General features: G+C 41.9%; 1 protein-coding gene and 1 pseudogene across 1 annotated transcript in view; both read left to right on the top strand.

Moving 5' to 3' along the window:
- The window catches only part of CHMP4B (charged multivesicular body protein 4B), a 54,384-nt gene that overhangs the window by 7,809 nt on the left and 29,101 nt on the right, over window positions 1–17,474 (top strand). The window lies entirely within an intron of this gene.
- LOC121478263 lies at window positions 4,085–4,549 on the top strand (annotated as a pseudogene).

The following is a 17,474-nucleotide window of genomic DNA, read 5'->3' as shown; positions in this document are numbered from 1 at the left end:
TTACTTATCCTTTCTGAGTCTCAATGTCCTCATCTATAAAAAAGGAACAAATAGTACTTTCTGGGGTTCTTGTGAGGATGTGGAATAAGTTGATATATGTAAAATGCCTACCACAGTGCCTGGAACATAGGAGAGATGTAAATGTGTCCTTGATTTCCCAGGTATAGTTTTAATGCACAATAAGGGATATAAAGATGGATGAGATACCACTTTCTTCCTACAAGGACTAACAGTTCAGCAAGGAAGACTCATACATGTATGTATAAGTAACTGATAAAAGGCAAACCGTGGTAAATGTACAAATGAAGTATTAGAGGAAAATACAGCAGGAATAGATTAATTCATCTCTGAGGATTGGCAGGTTCATTTCACCCAGCCACCCATCTAATGCCCAAGTTCCTTTTGCAGTATTCCTGGCAAGCGATTAACCTCTGATTGAACCTCTTTGCTGACAGGATTTGTATTAGGTGTTCTATCCTCCCTTACTACAGCATGGTCTGTCTTTGGGTGGCTCTGACTATAAAATCACCTTTCTCCTTTGGAATGGAAATCTTTCTTCCTGAAGTTGGTAGCTCTGTAGGGAAGCAGTTTGAGCTAGTGGAAAGAATGCAGGGTCTGGAGTTAGAAGGCTTGGGGCAGATCCTGGCTCTGTCAGTAGAGGATTGTGAAAAGTATTTCTTCTATTGGGAAAACTAATTGCTAATGCTGTCTTTTGGGGCCAAAGAGAACAGGCCTAATCCTTCTTCAGCAGGACAGATCAGGAAGACGGTACTTAATGTTTCAAGCCTGTACTTTTCTAGGATAGATCGCTGTACCATTGACTGTTGCCAGGTATTTCTGTTCTTTCCTTGCTACCCTCCTCTGAACGTGCTCCTTTTTATCAGTGTTGCCTTTAAGTTGTGGAGTGGGCAAAGCTGAATCCCTGAATATTCCAGCCAAGATCTGAGCAGCATAGCTGAGAATATGCAGGGCTAGCCATTTGTCTAGGAATTAATTTGGTTCTATGTACTAAATGGCCCTGACGATTCCCATATCCCTGAGACAGTTTTGTGGGTTTTTTTTTTTTTTTTAAGAGATTTTGCTTTCCAGTGGCCTTTCATTAATAATGGAATAAGCATCTGGTAAATACTAAAATTTGGCCCTTAAGGAGCCTTAGCTGAAGGATTCAATGATTTAAGTTCTTAGCAAAAGCATCTAGCTGGCTGGATTTTCCCATCGCTGATATTTCCAGTTCTACCTTCTCGCTCTTCTTCCATACAGGGCAAAGCTGGCTAGAGGGCTTATTTGAGGAATGCAGGAGAACTATACATCTTTCTGGTCATGGGTGTGTAGGTCAAAAGGTTAATTATATGGTATAGTGGAAAAGGTGATGGGCTTAGAGTCAGAAGACCTGCACTCATATTCTACCTCTGCTACTTGCTGGCTTTGTGATTTGCAGCAATTCTTCTATCTCTGAGCACTAGCTTCTTCAGCTGCAAAAACAGTGCATAGTATTTATTTTACAACTTGCTACTCAAAGTGCTGTCTATGAGAACATGTGGGAAAGTGTTAGAAAAACAGATTATCAAGCCCTACCAGCCCTAAGAAGCAGAACCTGTATATTTATGAGATCCTCAGGTAGTTTGTATGCACAGTAAAGTTTGAGAGACACCTCTCTATAGTTATTGTGGGGATTAAATGAGAATAGTGGGCATTTTCATATGCCAATGCCAATATTCATTCCTGGACTTTCAGGGATGCTGTCTTGGTCAGTTTGCTCACTTCTTTGGCTGCTCAGAGACTGAACTTTTATCCAGCTCCATCTATTTTCAGATACCTTTAGTTACCTCCAAACCCAGTGAGGTCACAGAATGAGATGGTTCAGTAGAATTTTCCTCCCCTCCTTTTGAAAAACTTGAAGCACTTGTCCTGCTGATGAGGTAATGGCCTTCTTCATGAAAGAAGTCAGTCTTCTGGGTAATTGACAAGTATTCAGGCTAGCTGTCAGTCATGAGGATCCACTGATTGTTTGGCACCAGCAACCCTGGTGATGTTAGGGACAGTTCCTATTCTTAGTAAGCACCACTGCCTAGTGGGGGGACCAATTAGTAAAGAAAGTGTTTCTACCCAGTGGGGCTTGTGCAGAGTACCATAAGAATGGGTGACAAGAAATTAACTCCACCTGGGGACTGGAGGGTGGCTAGGAAATGAATTTTTTGAAGTCTTACTTTTTTTTTTTTTTTTTTTTAAACCATAAATGACTTTTCAGTGAGGTCTGATAACTTGGTTTAATGGCTTTATGGCTGTTTCCTGTTCTGTTTATATGGAATTGGTACTGTTCTAATCCACCAGTTTTCTGGATTAGGAGGGACAGATGTTTTCTGAGAGCCTGTTCTGTGTTAGGACCCATCTGAGATGCCATGTGGATTTCCAGGCAGTGAAAAGGACACAGCCTGGCCCAGTGGATCCTATAGTTAAAAAGATCTGAGCCTCTTTCAGAGAATAAAAGTTATCACAACTACATAGCCCATACATTTTTTTCACTGGAGTTTTACAGCCATCCTAAGTGTTCCTCTTAGGAACTAATGGATAAAGTAAAAGAAAATTCAAGGAGCTTCTCAGCCAGGAGAAAGGGAGTTATACGGGATGATGAAGTATGGATGATGAAAGAGGATCAGTGTAGGGAATTCTAACATCAACTTGCCCTGTTTGATTCCATAAAATAACATTTTTCTGGGTTTAGAGTGATAATGAATCAAGCACCAGGTTACTCAAAGTGGTACGCCTGGGACTTGATACAACCTGCTTAGGGTAGTTTCCTCCCATTGAATAATCAGGGCAGTTGAGTTTGCTCAGAGTTCTCAAGTCCCAAAGTCCAGACATTCGCCCAATCCATGTTTCCTGCTCAACTGTGGGGCTTGTCCAATGATCCTGCTCTCAGAAGGCCCATACTCTTGGTAGGGGGTATAAACCTAGGACAGGAATAATTAAAGTGCAAAACTGGCTGTAAGTGCCATCCACAGGAACACTCTACATGGAGTGTAGTGAAGATTTGAAGAAAGGAGTTCTCCAGCTGAGGGTTGAGATGACAATGTGATCTTTTGTGTCAGTCCTTAAAGGAGTAGGTAGCTGGAGGGTAGAGTAGCATGGGGTAGAATGGGGGTTGAATATAGTCACTCATGTTTGGTATATGACACCATCTCAGATCTAGAGTTACAACTGGAAGTTGCAGAAGAACTTCTGCTTTTGGGACATCTGGGTGGCTCAGCTGTTGAGCGTCTGCCTTTGGCTCAGGTCGTGATCCCAGAGTTCCAGGATCACGTCCTGCATCAGGCTCCTTGCATGGAGCCTGCTTCTCCCTCTGCCTGTGTCTCTGCCTCTCTCTGTCTCTCATAAATAAATAAATAAATAAAATCTTAAAAAAAAAAAGAACTTATGTTTTCATCTAACTGTGTTGAGTATAGAGTAGTATATTTGAAAAAAGGAAACTAAGGCTTTTGAAATGGATTTGGATTGAATATTGTCTACTATTTAGGGACCTTGATGTTGAGATCCCAAATCTTTTTGGTCTTAGTGCTACATAGATAAACATTTGCATTTCACTTCAGCTGGCCCATTTTATTTTATTTATTTTTTAGGGGGAGGGGATGGAGAGCAGGGTGATGGGGTAGTGGATAGGATGGTGGATAGGCACAGAAGGAGAGGAGAGAGAGAATCCCAAGCAGGCTCCATGTTCAGATGGTCTATTTTAAAAGAAGGTAGCTAAAAGTCATCCAGATTAGAAAAAAAGTAGTAAAACTGTCACTATTTGTACATGACTTGATACTATATATTGAAAACTCTGCCAAAAAACTCTCAGAGCTAATAAATTTAGTAGATTGTGGGATACAAAATGAACACACAAAAATATGTTGCATTTCTATTCACTAAAAGGAGCTATCAGAAAACAAGGAAACAGTCCCCTAAAAATTGCATCAAAAAAGAATAAAATAGCCCCAGTCATTTAGCTGCCAGCTGGAACTCAGCAGCCTCCCCTTTGAGCCTGCTTGGTTCCCAGTGCTCCGCCACCCCCTCCTTTCCCCACCCATTCTCCTGCTGACCTTTTCCACCAAAGAGAAGGAATCATATCATATTTCTGGCTATCCAGAACCTCCATTCTTGTGACCCCCTTGTTGATGCAAGTAAGGGTGATATTCTGCTTCCTGCTGGCACTGGGATTATATATATGAGAATTCAACAGAGAAATAGTAGGAAGACCCTTACTCCTATCCAAGGGATTGCTGATGATTACAATAAAAACTAATGAAGGCATTTAAGAAGAAATTTGCCTGCAATGGTACTGTAATTGAGCATCCATAATATGGAGAAGTAATTCAGCTACAGGGTGACCAGTGCAAGAGTATATACTAGTTCCTTCCCCGTAGAGATTGGCCTGGCTAAAGATGACCAGCTGAAGGATCATGGTTTTAAGTGCTTTTGGCTCACTGAAGCATAAATTAGGATTTCCTGGGATCCCTGGGTGGCGCAGCGGTTTAGCGCCTGCCTTTGGCCCAGGGCGCGATCCTGGAGACCCGAGATCGAATCCCACGTCGGGCTCCCGGTGCATGGAGCCTGCTTCTCCCTCTGCCTGTGTCTCTGCTTCTCTCTCTCTCACTGTGTGCCTATCATAAATAAATAAAATTTAAAAAAAAAAAAAAAAAGGATTTCCTTGCAATGAGTAGAATTTCCCTTCTGTCATTTGTCACAAGTTTAAAAACGTCATAGCTTGTATAAGGTAACTATTTGGGATCTGCTTTTAATTTGAACTAGTGTAACTCCTTTGTGCAATAAACTGAAAAGAGCCAGAAGCATCTGGGTGGCTCGGTCAGTTGAGTGTGTGACTTTTGGTTTTGGCTCAGGTCATGATCTCAGGGTTGTGAAAGTAAGCCCCACGTCGGGCTCTGCATTCAGTGCTCAGTGAGGAGTCTGGTTGAGATTCTTTCCATCTCCTTCTGCCCCTCCTTCACTCTTGTTCCCCCTTTTTAAAATCAATGAATAAATCTTGGAAAAAAAAAAAAACTGAAGAGTGCCCCCCCCCCCAAAGAATAAAATACCTAGGAATAAATTTCACTAAGGAGGTGAAAGACCTGTACCCTGAAAACTATAATACATTAGTGAAAAACACCGAAGAAGATAGAAATAAATAGGAAGATATTCCTGCTCATAGATGGGAAGAATTAATATCGTGCAAATGTCTATACTACCCAAAACAGTCTACAGATTCAATATAGTGGTATTTTTCACAGAACTAGAACAAATACAGAATTATTAGGAACCACAAAAAAGGAATGCCTGGGTGGCTCAGCGTTTGAGCGTCTGCCTTTGGCTCAGGGCGTGATCCTGGATTCCTGGGATTGAGTCTCACATCGGGCTCCTTGCATGGAGCCTGGTTCTCCTCCCTCTGCCTGTGTCTCTGCCTCTTTTCCTGTGTCTCTCATGAATAAATAAATAAAATCTTTAAAAAAAAAAAAGGAACCACGAAAGACTTGAATAATCAGAGAAATCTTGAGAAAGAGCAAAGCCAGAGGCATTACACTTCCTGATTTAAAACTATACCACAAAGCTATAGTGATAAAAAAAAAAAAAAACCGTGTGGTATTGGCACAAAAACACATGGATCAGTGGAACAGAACAGAGAGCCCACAAATAAACTCACACATTTGTCAATTTATGACAAAAGAGGCATGAATATACAATGGAGAAGAGACAGTATCTTCAATAAATAGTGTTGGGAAAACTGGACAGCTACAGGCAAAAGATAAAATTGCACCCCTGTTTACACCATATACAAAAATTAACTCAAAGAATTAAAGGCTTGAATGTGAGATTTGAAACCATAAAACCTGGAAGAGAACTAGGTGGTAAGCTCTAAGGTCCTTGAGATCGGTCTTAGTTATGTTTCTTGGGATCTGACTCCAAAGGCAAGGACAAGAAAAGCAAAAATAAATGAGGCTGCATCAAACTAAAATAAAACACTTTTTCATAGCGAAGGAAGCCATACACAAAATGAAAGGCAACCTACTGAATGGGAGAAGATGTTTGTGAATCATGTATCTGATAAAGAGTTAACTCAAAGTATATTTAAAAACTCATACAATTCATTAACAAACAAACAAACAAAAAACCCTGTCTGATTAAAAGCTGGGCTTTTTTTTTTAGACATTTTTCCAAAGAAGGTATTTAGATAGCAGTAGGCACATGAAAAGATGCTCAACATAACGGAACCACAGTGAGGTATCACCTCACACATGTAATAATGACTATTATAGGGTGCACCTGGGTGGCTCAGTGGTTGAGTGTCTGCCTGTGGCTCACGTGGTGATCCCGGGGTCCTGGGATTAAGTCCCACATTGGGCTCCCTGCGAGGAGCCTGCTTCTCCCTTTAGCTGTGTCTCTGCCTTGCCTTGCTCTCTCTGTGTTTTCATAAATAAGTAAAATCTTTTTAAAAAATGGCTATTATCAAAAAGACAAGAAATAACAATTGTTGGTAAGAATGTGAAGAAAAGGGAGCCCTATGCACTATTGGTGGGAATGGTAAAATTGGTAAAAACACTTTGGGAAAACGGTATGGAAATTCCTCAAAAAATTAAATGCAGAACTACCACATCCAGCAGTTCCACTTCTGGGTATCTATATGATGAAAACAAAAACACTAATTTGAAAAGATATGTGCACCCCCATATTAATGCAGCATTACTTACAATAACTAAGATGTGGAAACAACCTAAGTATCCATCAATAGATGAATGGATTAAGAAAAAAATAGATGAATGGACTAAAGATGTGTATTTGCATGTGTGTGTGCACATGCACACGCGTGGAATACTACTCAGTCATTAAAAAAAGAATGAAATCTTGCCATACATAACATCATGGATGACCATTGAGGGTATTCTGCTAAGTGAAATAAGTCAGAGAAAGACATTCTGCATGATTTTACCTATAAATGGAATACAAAAAAAAAAAACAAAACCCAAAACCCCAGACTTATAGATAGAACGGAGTGGTGGTTGTCAGAGGGAAGGGGGTTTGATGGGAATAACAGTGAAATAGCTTAGGGGATCAAGAGGTACAAACTTTAAGTTATAAAATAAGTCATGGGGAAGGATGCCTGGGTGGCTTAGCGGTTGAGTGCATCTGCCTTCAGCTCCAGGCGTGACCCTGGAGTCCCGGGATCGAGTCCCACATCGGGCTCCCTGCACGGAGCCTGCTTCTCCCTCTGCCTCTGTTTCTGTCTCTCTCTCTGTGTGTCTCTCATAAATAGATAAATAAAATCTTAAAAAAAAAAAGTCATGGGGATAAAATGTACAGCATAGGGAATATAGTCAGTAATACCGTACTAACTTATGACAGAAACTAGGTTATGGTAGCGATCAGTTTGCAATGTATATAAATGTCGCCATGTAGACAAATGTTAAATTACTATGCTGTATACATGAAATTAATATTGTATGGTTATACTTCAATTTAAAAAATGAAAGTAGGGGTGCAAAAAAAAAAGAAAGTAGGGGTGCCTGGGTGGCTCAGTCCTTTAAGCATATGCTTTCTGCCTATGCTCAAGCCCCACATCAGGCTCCCTGCTCAGCAGAGGAGTCTGCTTCTCCCTCTCCCTCTGTCCCTGCTTATGTGTGCTCTCTCTCTCATTCAATCAAATAAATAAATAAAATCTTTAAAAAAATAAAAGTTGAAAGTAGCTAGAACCTTTGCTTTATTCACAAGCCCATTTGATTAACATATGTTAACTTGACCTGTGTGCCTGTCCTAGTTTATTGGGTAAATACAAATGAAGATAGGCCATTGCCTCTGAGATGGTTACAATCTAGCTAGAGTGACAAACAAGTAATCGGATATAGACAGGGTACAGTGTGATCTGTTCTAGAAACTTCAGAATACAGGATATGCAGTGGAGGGAACTGAAACTGTGTGTGTGTGTGTGTGTGTGTGTGTGTGTGTGTGTTGATAGAATCTATATTTTATTAAATAGTTATTTTGGAGGATATCAGATTGTTAGGAAGGAACTCAAAATGTATAAGTGCTTAAAACTGAATTACTAGAAAAAGTATTTGAGAAAGTAAACCCTGGAATATGGAAATATATGCAATGCTTTTATTTATTTATTTATTTATTTTTTAATGCAATGCTTTTATTTTATTTTATTTTATTTTTATATGCAGTGCTTTTAAAAAGCACTTTGACTCGATCCTCTTTGTGGGGACATAAGAATGGATAAATGTTTAGCTTAGCTTAGTCATAAAAGAATTAGTTTTAGAATACTAAATTTAAAGTACAGCTTTTTTAAAAAAAAAAATTTATTCATGAGAGACACAGAGAGAGAGGCAGAGACACAGGCAGAGGGGGAAGCAGGCTCCATGAAGGGAACCCAGTGCAGGACTCGATCCCCGGACCCTGGGATCACACCCCAAGTCGAAGGCAGACGCTCAACCGCTGAGCCACCCACGCATCCCTAATAAATAAATAAAATCTTAAAAAAACTGGTAGTTGTAAAAGCAAAAATTAGACTTGTACATGTGTGTAGCCTGGCTGCTATTCTCTGCAGAAGTTTGAAAAGGAGTTGGTACTCAACGAAGCCATCTGAAAGACTTCTCATTAGGGTAAGGAGTTCGACACAGTTCAGCTCTGTGTCCCCAGAGTTCTTTAGATTTTGAAACATTGACTTACAAGGGTGACATTTAGAACTAAAATAATTGCTAGTTTCTTAATTTTCCATCAAGTAGATGAGTTGCTTTCACCTCTCCAGAGCATTTTCTCCCTTTAGAACCTTGTGGAAGGTCAGTGAATGGTTGCAGATTGCTTGGCAAGTCTGGAGTTAGAAGATTTGGGTATTGAGTTGTAATAGGCTCTGATGGCCTTCTGTGGCCATGTCCAAGGAAGGAGTTAGTATCAGCCTGGCATTCAGTTTGTTGCTTTTAGCAGACAGCCTTTCTCATGTTTAGATTTTATTATTTTTCAAAAATATTTTGTTCATTTATTTGAGAGAGAGAGAGAGAGAGATCACATGAGGGGGGAAGGGCAGAGAGAGAAGCAGACTCCCCACTGAGCAGGGAGCATGATAAGGGACTCAATCCCAGGACCCTGGGATCATGACCTGGCAGAAGGCAGTCACTTAACCAACTGAGCCACCCAGGCACTTCATTTTAGAGGTAATTTTGAAAGTGTAAAGGGCAGAGCAATATAGAAACACCTTTCTTAAATTATTTTCATTATTCTAGAAAAGTTGTATTTCAAAGTAAAATAAAATTATTTTCAGGAGAAAAATCTTCAGAAAATGAAAACATTGCCCCATCTTTGGGAAATGCCACGCATTTTACAAATTTGATCATGTTTGATTTTTTTTTCCCAATAATCCATGCATTAAGTGGTATTATACCCCACACTGCCATTAGAGATGAGAAAGCTGACATTCAGATTACAAAGTCACTGGTCCAAACCAGAAGCCTTCAGGGATCCCGAGGTGGGCTGTATCACAGTGGATTTGGGTATTTTTGGTGTCCCATAGGGCCAGGACTCCATAGCCTTCAGTGTTCATAACTTATAAATGGACAAAGTATTGTCAAAATATTGTCATTAGTAGGCATGGAGCCTACTTCTCTCTCCTCCTGTGTCTCTGCCTCTCTCTCTCTGTCTATCATAAATCAATAAATAAATCTTTAAAAAAATATTTTATTTATTCATGAGAGACACAGAGAGAGAGAGGCAGAGACACAGGCAGAGGGAGAAGCAGGTTCCACGCAGGGAGCCCAATGCGGGACTCGATCCCGGGACTCCAGGATCATGCCCTGGGCCAAAGGCAGGCGCCAAGCCACTGAGCCACCCAGGGATCCCCCAGGTTGTGAATTTTAACACAATTTTGCAGATTGGGATAGGGCTTAAAAAACTAGGGCTCAAAGGAATTAAGTGGTTTCCCTAGAGACTGAGTCAAGGCTAGAACCCAAGTCTAGAGCTTTCTTACTACACCATGCACTGTTCTAGCTTCCTGTTATTAATGCTCAATTTCAGATTCCCTTGCCAGCTTTAGCAAGGCAATGTGTCAATAATGGATGTGGGTCAGGTTGAGGAGGAGGACAAAGTTGGGGGTCCTCAGAGTGACTGGATTATGTTATCCATAATGGGACTAGTGCCAGAGAGAAAATTAAGAGGAGACTGTTCATATGTGTCTGGAATGGTTTGAGAGCCTTTGTTCACTGTATTCATTCATTCACAGTCTGCTACAGCATTAGCATTGTGCATTTCCCAGTCTGGTTTCTACTTCTTTTGCCACAATAAACTTAGTTTCTCAGTGGTCTGCAGAGCAGTGTTTCTAACCTTGAAACTATTGTTGTTTTTTTTGGGGGGGGGGGCTGTCCTGTGCATTGCAGGATGTTTAGTAGCATCCTTGACTTCTACCTGATAGATGTGCATAGCATTCCCCCTCCAATTGTGACAACCAGAAATGTGTCTAAACACTGCTAAAAATGTCCTCTGGGGGACGGAAGTTCCTAGGGTTGAGAACCAGCTCTACGGCTGGTCAAGCTGTCTAGGTAGAGTTCTGGAGCTCCAGAGACTGGCCTAAGGGTCAGCTGTTTTTATTTTTTAATTTTTAAAAAGATTTTATTTATATATTCATGAGAAACACACAGAGAGGCAGAGACATAGAGAAGCAGGTTTTCTACGGGGAGCCCATGCAAGACTATCCCAGAACACCCAGATCACACCCTGAGCCGAAGGCGAAGGCGGATGCTCAACCACTGAGCCACCCAGGTGCCCCAGGGTCAGTTGTTTTAAAGAGCCGAGCTGAGAGGACCCCTTAAAGTACTTTTAACTCTACCCTTTTGTTGCTTTGCTGAGGCCACCAAGGTCTAGAAATAGCTCAAGGCCTTCTGGCTCTGCTTTCTGAGAGTCTGACTTGGACTGGGACCTTTTTCTCAGTCCTTCCTACTCAGGACTCTTACACCAATGCAGAGTTTTTCAGTTTTTAGGTTGGAGAATGCTTTTCTGGACCCAGAGGTTTTCAGTCTTCAGGTAGGAGGACGCTTTTCTAATTCCAGAAAAAATAAGGGGTTGTCCTATGATAATGCATAGTTGTTAGGACCCTTTAATTGAGAAGATACATAATTACCTTCAATCAGTATTTATTAAATTACCCACTATGTGTGTCTCCATCCTAGGAATGTCTTACATGAATGGTAGTAGGTGGTCAAGTGACAGTTGATTTTGTTATTGTGTGATATGTTCACCATTTAGTGCACAGGCAATGCTGGGTGGGCACATTTCACAGTGTTGTGGTAGCTATGAACCCTATGGGCTCACAACCCATAGGTTGGAAACTGGTTAGTTATACCATGAGATTTGGGAGAACCGCAGGCCTGAAACTCCGGGCTTTTCTTGAAACCATGAACACCCTTTATACTCAACATAGAAATCTCCACAGTCTGTGGAAATGAAAAGCCAATAGGCTACCCAGAGTCCTCAGTGCAGCTCTCCAACAGCTATACACTAGGGCATTTGTGATAAAAGAAGGCATTTGGCTGGAAACAAGCTTTAAATTCTTAGCATCAGTTGGTAAATGGTGCATGGGTCTAAGGGGAGTTTAAAATAATGGTCCTGAACTTGAGAATATGTGTTTCCAAAGCCTCTCATCTCAAAGCACTCAGCTTCTCTGACAAGAAATATTACTCTTATTTCAGAGGTAAGAGGCAGAGAGGCGAGGCCACACAAATGGTCCCTGAAAGAGAGCCAGCTACTCTCAGGTTTAGGAGCTGGGCCTCTGGTTGGCATCCCAGACTGAGGCTGTTTGTTTCTGTTAGATGATGGTGGAAAAAGGAAAAAAGTTGTTAGATTAAGTTCTGCCCAATTTGGCCAACATTTTGAGTGCCCACCATGAGACTCCATGTGAAGGGGCAGTATAGAATACAGATGAATAGGATTTGGGATGGAGGAAGGAGGTTAGGGGCATTTGAGGCTGAGGGAATTGTGGAGCCAGAGTACTGCACATATGTATGTGAGAAGGGAGGTAGGATTATGGGAGGGTGGTGTGAGGAGTAGTGGTGTCTCAGGCAGAGTGACAGTTGGAAAAAGATAAGACTGCAGCCTCCCTGAGGAAGCCCTGGACACTAAGCTGAGAAATCTGTGTTAAGTTGAATTTAATGAGGCACATAACTGAATGAACGCTGTCTCTTGAGTAGCTTATGGGGACCAGCAGCCATCTTCCTGCAGCACCCTAGTGAATTTACCCATTGGTAGGCTTTATACCCATTATTACCTGAGGAAATGAAGTGGGTAGAGGAGTTGTGCCCTTATAAGGGAGAATTCATGGGTCAGTATCCTTTCTCTGGTTACTTCTTCCTGATTCCCCTTCTGCTTTACTGAAGCCTGGAACATCCTGGGCAGCTGGATAGAGACAGAAAGGTAACTTCTCCACTTGAGAGTATCTCAGTTATATGCTTAAGGTAGGCAGGCAGATCTTCCCTACTTAAACTAGCTTGACCCAGCCTCATTTATTAATCAGGTCCTTGGCTGCATTGTGTTGTGCATTTCACTCCCAACTCCTGGCTGGCTGGCTCAATTAGTTGTGATCTTTGAGATTATTCTTCTTTTCAGTTTATCTTTGATCTGAGAAAGGGAGATGGGGAAGGTTACTTCCCTTGGCTGATGACGAGGACCTCTATTTCTGAGGCTGTACATTTCAAGTTCAGCCTGGTCTCTGTCTGCTATCTTACTCACAAAAATCTGAGAACTCACTTTTTTATTCCCTGCCTCTTTCCTGAGCTCGCAGCCTCCTGTTTGCTTTCCTGTTTCCTAGGTGCTCCTTTCATCACCCAGGATGGCCAAGCAGAGCCCTAGGACCTTGGGACACCCCAGTTCTAGTTCTGATTCTTTCGACTAGTATCTTTGGGCAAGTGCCTTCCCCTACTCTGGGCCTTTGTTTTTCCAACAATAAAATTAGAAGGATGGATTAAATGAATGCTAAGATTTCTTCCTGTTCTAACATTGCCTGAGTCAACAAGTGCCATATTACAGTAACTCTCCAGAGAACCAGATGTTGCTCTAAGCAGTTTTGTTGAATAAAAGGATGGAGCAGGTTAGCTTCATTTTGTCTGTTAGCAGCTTGGGTACAGCTCTGCTCATTGTAAAAGCTGAAAGCAGCCATAGACTGTTTTGTAAGATGTGATGGACATTTTTTTATTGTGATTTCCTGGTTCAGAGGCCAGAGCCGAATAATGGTTTTTAGCTGCTGCCATGAGCCTGGATCCAGGTGAGCAGCACAGATGCCAGAGGGCATCTCCCCTGGTATCTGAGCCTCCTTTGGATCAGTAGTCTGCCTCTGACTTGACTCCCAGCCTTTTGGCAATTCAGAGGCATACATTTCTTCTGGGGCTGAGCAGGCTTAAGCCCTGCTGGACAAAAATCCAGCAGTGACCAAGTTAAGCATACTGGGGCGGGGGGGTGGAGCTTCCCTGTAGAAGTTCTTGACCTCACCAACCCATTTTCAGAGCCACAGGATACAAAGGATTTGTCTCCTTTGGGAGGAGAGTGGAAAAAGAAACCAGCTGGTCAGGGTTGGCCTAACTTAAGTCATTTTATTTAAATCTACTTTTTAGGATGGAGACTGAAGATGATACTAGATATCTTAGGGAGAGCAGTGGCCTTCTCTGCAACACCTTGTAAACTAGGTGTTTACACTAGGTGTAAATCCTAGTACTACCATGAACAGCTAAACCTCTAAAAAAAATGGATGACATTTACCTTCCTGGTTCCAATTTAAGGCCTTTAAAACCTCAGGTTCCGGTTAGTGCCCATTAAAAACCATTCCTCTGGGGCAGCCCAGGTGGCTCAGCAGTCTAGCACCGCCCTTCAGCCCAGGGCGTGATCCTGGAGACCCCGGATCAAGTCCCACATGGGCTCCCTGCATGGAGCCTCCTTCTCCCTCTGCCTGTGTCTCTCTGCCTCTCTCTCTCTCTCTGTGTGTCTCAAAAAAAAAGTTCCCCTCCTTTTTATTAACTTTCATGGTGCCTTCCTGTTTCTTAAGCAGCTCTGGAAAAATCCTGCAACTTTGGAGCTCTTCTTACCCGTACAGAGGGAAATCCCAGACTCAGAGAGATTAAGTGACCTGTTAAAAGTGACACAGCTCGTGAAGACAAATCTGGGCCTAGAATGCATGACTCTTATCTCCTCATTCCGTTGAGTTCTGCTTTACTGCTTCTCAACAGACTCTGGGGTGGTATGTTCCCAGAATGGTTTTGAAAATGAAATTAAAGTTGCTATGCAGAAAGCCAGCTGACAGGAGAGATGGAGCAAACAGTTGCTATTTTAGGGGGTTGTTTTCTTTTGAGTTATAACTGGCTGTTGGTTTGGCAGGATGGCACAGCCTGGGTGGAGGATCAAACCTCAGGGTCCTGCTGTTGCTACCTTCCTGACTCTTTGTGTAGCTAGGATGCCTTCCAGGATCCTCCTATGCAAGGGATGAGAATGATTCCTACTTTTAACTCCTTTTATAGGACTCTGGGGAAGATTAGGAAGTCTATAAGTCTGACTTAAGTCATTTTATTTAAATCTGCTTTTTAGGATGGAGATAAAAAGTTAGTAAGCAAATAGCAATTTTTGGTGCTTCTTGACTTTTTTCTTTAGGTGTATTTTGTTTTGTTTTTAAAGATTTTATTTATTTATTTATTCTTGAAAGGCAGAGACATAGGCAGAGGGAGAAGCAGGCTTCATGCAGGAAGCCCAATGTGGGACTCTATCCCAGAAATCCAGGATCACGCCTTGAGCTGAAGGCAGACACTCAACCCCTGAGCCACCCAGGCATCCCTATTGAGGTGTATTTTAATTGTAGTAAAGCAGACAAGTCTCAAGTGTACAGCTCAGTGTTTGTTTTTCTTTTTTTAATATTTTATTTATTTATTCATGATAGACACACAGAGAGAGAGAGAGAGACAGACAGAGGCAGAGACACAGGCAGAGGGAGGAGCAGGCTCCATGCAGGGAGTCTGACGTGGGACTGATCCTGGGACTGATCCTGGGACTCTAGGATCACTCCCTGGGCGGAAGGCAGGCGCTTAAACCGCTGAGCCTCCCTCCCAGGCTGCCCAGCTCAGTGTGTTTTTTACAAATGTATCTAGCACTTCAGTCTTGATTTTTTTTTAATTTTTAATTTTTTTTTCAGTCTTGATTTTTATAGTGCCTAAGGACTTGAGAAGAAAACACTATTTGTTTATTCTGGCCCCCTTAAGAATCTCAGAAGCATTATATTATCCTTCTGTTACTCACTCATGTTTCCCAAACACCTAGTAGTACAGGGCACTCACTATATTAGGTATTGCTGAGAGTTCGGAAATAAGTAATTGTTGACCTTTGTCTTGAGCTCACAACCCATAAGGGATTATGAGTAGGATCCCAGGGAGAAAGTGAGAAGGGCTGAAAGGCTGAAAGAAGCGGCTTGGAGGAAGGAGGTAGCCTCTGGCCCGGAGAGGTGAGTATGTGTATTTACAGCTACAGAATTTTCCCTAATCCTCTCACTGTTCATGAATACAGGAAAGGACCAGGTTATGGACTTTCAGTCCCTTTTCAGCCAGTTCTTTGCATTTTTAGACCATGTTGGGTACTTTAGAGAGGTGCAGGGCCAGCTAAAAATCTACATCTCTGGTGTTTGCTCCACCTTTAACCTTCTCTGCTGGAGAGAACTTAGGCAGTATGGAAGAGAGCAAAACAAGGCACTCCTCCCCCTCCTTGGGCGCCACGCTCTCAGGAGCTAACTTTAATTTCCCTTCTCTTTTGGGTCTTAAGACTTAAAAGACTACAAATCTTTTTGAGTTAATTTTGGTCTGAATTTCTGTCCTTTTTGGTCAAATAGTTTAAAAACAGAATTTTCTGTGTTTCAAGTAAAAACAGACTCAAGAATGACTTTTCTCATCTGTTTTCATGTCTGAGAAACAAGTTTTTGTTTTATTTTAATTGCTAATAAAGACATATGGCTCTGTGGTTGATAGGAGGGAAGAAAGCCATGTGTAGGTAGATACATGGTGATCCCTTTTTAAAAGGAAAGTTCAAAAAAAAAAAAAAAAAAGAAAGAAAGATTCTCTCAAGGTAGTGAAGACCAATGCCTAAGACAGGTTGGTATGAAGAGATACTAGGCTGGGACAGCTGAACGTTGCAGAGCTTTACCTTGGTACTTGTTTAGATAGGAAAGAAAAAAGGGCACATGGCTCAGCTTAGCTGAACCTTGTTTAGATTCTGATTAATTCCTGTAACTTGGAATCATAAGAGACTTAGATCATTTGAGTCCATTCCCCATCTCCATTTTACAGATGAGGAAACTAAGACTTTGATTTGATAAGGGCTGGAATCAGAACCAGGTCTCATGTCTAATGGAGTACACAGATGTTATGGGAAAGTGCTCGGTAAGATTTTGAAGCAAGAATGGCTGGAAAAAAAAATAAAAATAAAAAATAAAAAAATAAAAAGAATGGCTGGGAGAGGGTAGTGGTGAGGTGTGGAAGGTGAATGGAGTGACAGGAGCACTGGGTAGTTCCCCCAACAATGGAACCAGGAAAACCAAAATGCTGGAAGTGGGAGAGGGAAGAGTCGGAGGCTGTCAGTCATCTGACAGGGTGCCCTGGAAGCCCTATAGCAAGGGAATGTAGAGGCTACTGTGGCCAGGATTAAGGACTTTGATCAGCTAGAGAATCTTTGGCACTTAACCTCCTTATCTTTTTATTTTCTGTTTGACTACTTAGGGACCCTTGATGTATTGCTTTCTTTGGTAGGAAGTCTGCCTTCTTCTTCTTCTTTTTTTTTTTCCTTCTTCGTTATTAAAAATACTAATTTTTAAAATTGATCAGTTTGTTTGTTTGTTTGTTTGTTTGTTTGTTTGAAAGAGAGAATGAGGGCAGCCCGGGTGGCTCAGTGGTTTAGCACCACCTTCAGCCCAGGGCATGATCCTGGAGACCTGGGGATCAAGTCCCACATCAGGCTCCCTGCATGGAATCTGCTTCTCCCTCTGCCTGTGTCTCTGCCTCTCTCTTTCCCTCTCCCTGTGCCTTTCATGAATGAATTAATAAATAAAAATCTTTAAAAAAATGAAAGAGAGAATGAGCAGTGAGGAGGGGCACAGGGAGAGAGAAAGAGAAGCTGACTCCCTGCTGAGCAAGAAGCTTGATGCTGGGCTCCATCCCAGGACCTGATCATCATGCTCAACCAACTGAGCCATCCAGGCACCCTTAAAGATTTATTTATTTCTTTGAGAGAGAATGAGCTCATTGAGGGATAGGCAGAGAGAAAATCCTCCAGTTTACTCTCTGCTGATTGGGGGTCCCGATGTGGAGCTGGATGCAGGACTTGATCCTAGGACCCTGAGATGGTAACCTGAGCCTAAATCAAGAGCTGGTTGCTTTTTTTTTTTTTCCAGATTTTATTTATTCATGAGAGAGAGAGAGAGAGAGAGGCAGAGACACAGGCAGAGG

This window comes from Vulpes lagopus, chromosome 18 (assembly GCF_018345385.1).
Source record: "Vulpes lagopus strain Blue_001 chromosome 18, ASM1834538v1, whole genome shotgun sequence".
In the NCBI taxonomy this organism is placed as follows: domain Eukaryota; kingdom Metazoa; phylum Chordata; class Mammalia; order Carnivora; family Canidae; genus Vulpes; species Vulpes lagopus.
The sequence above is the reverse complement of the archived record's forward strand: the minus strand, read 5'-3'. Positions and strand labels throughout refer to the sequence as shown.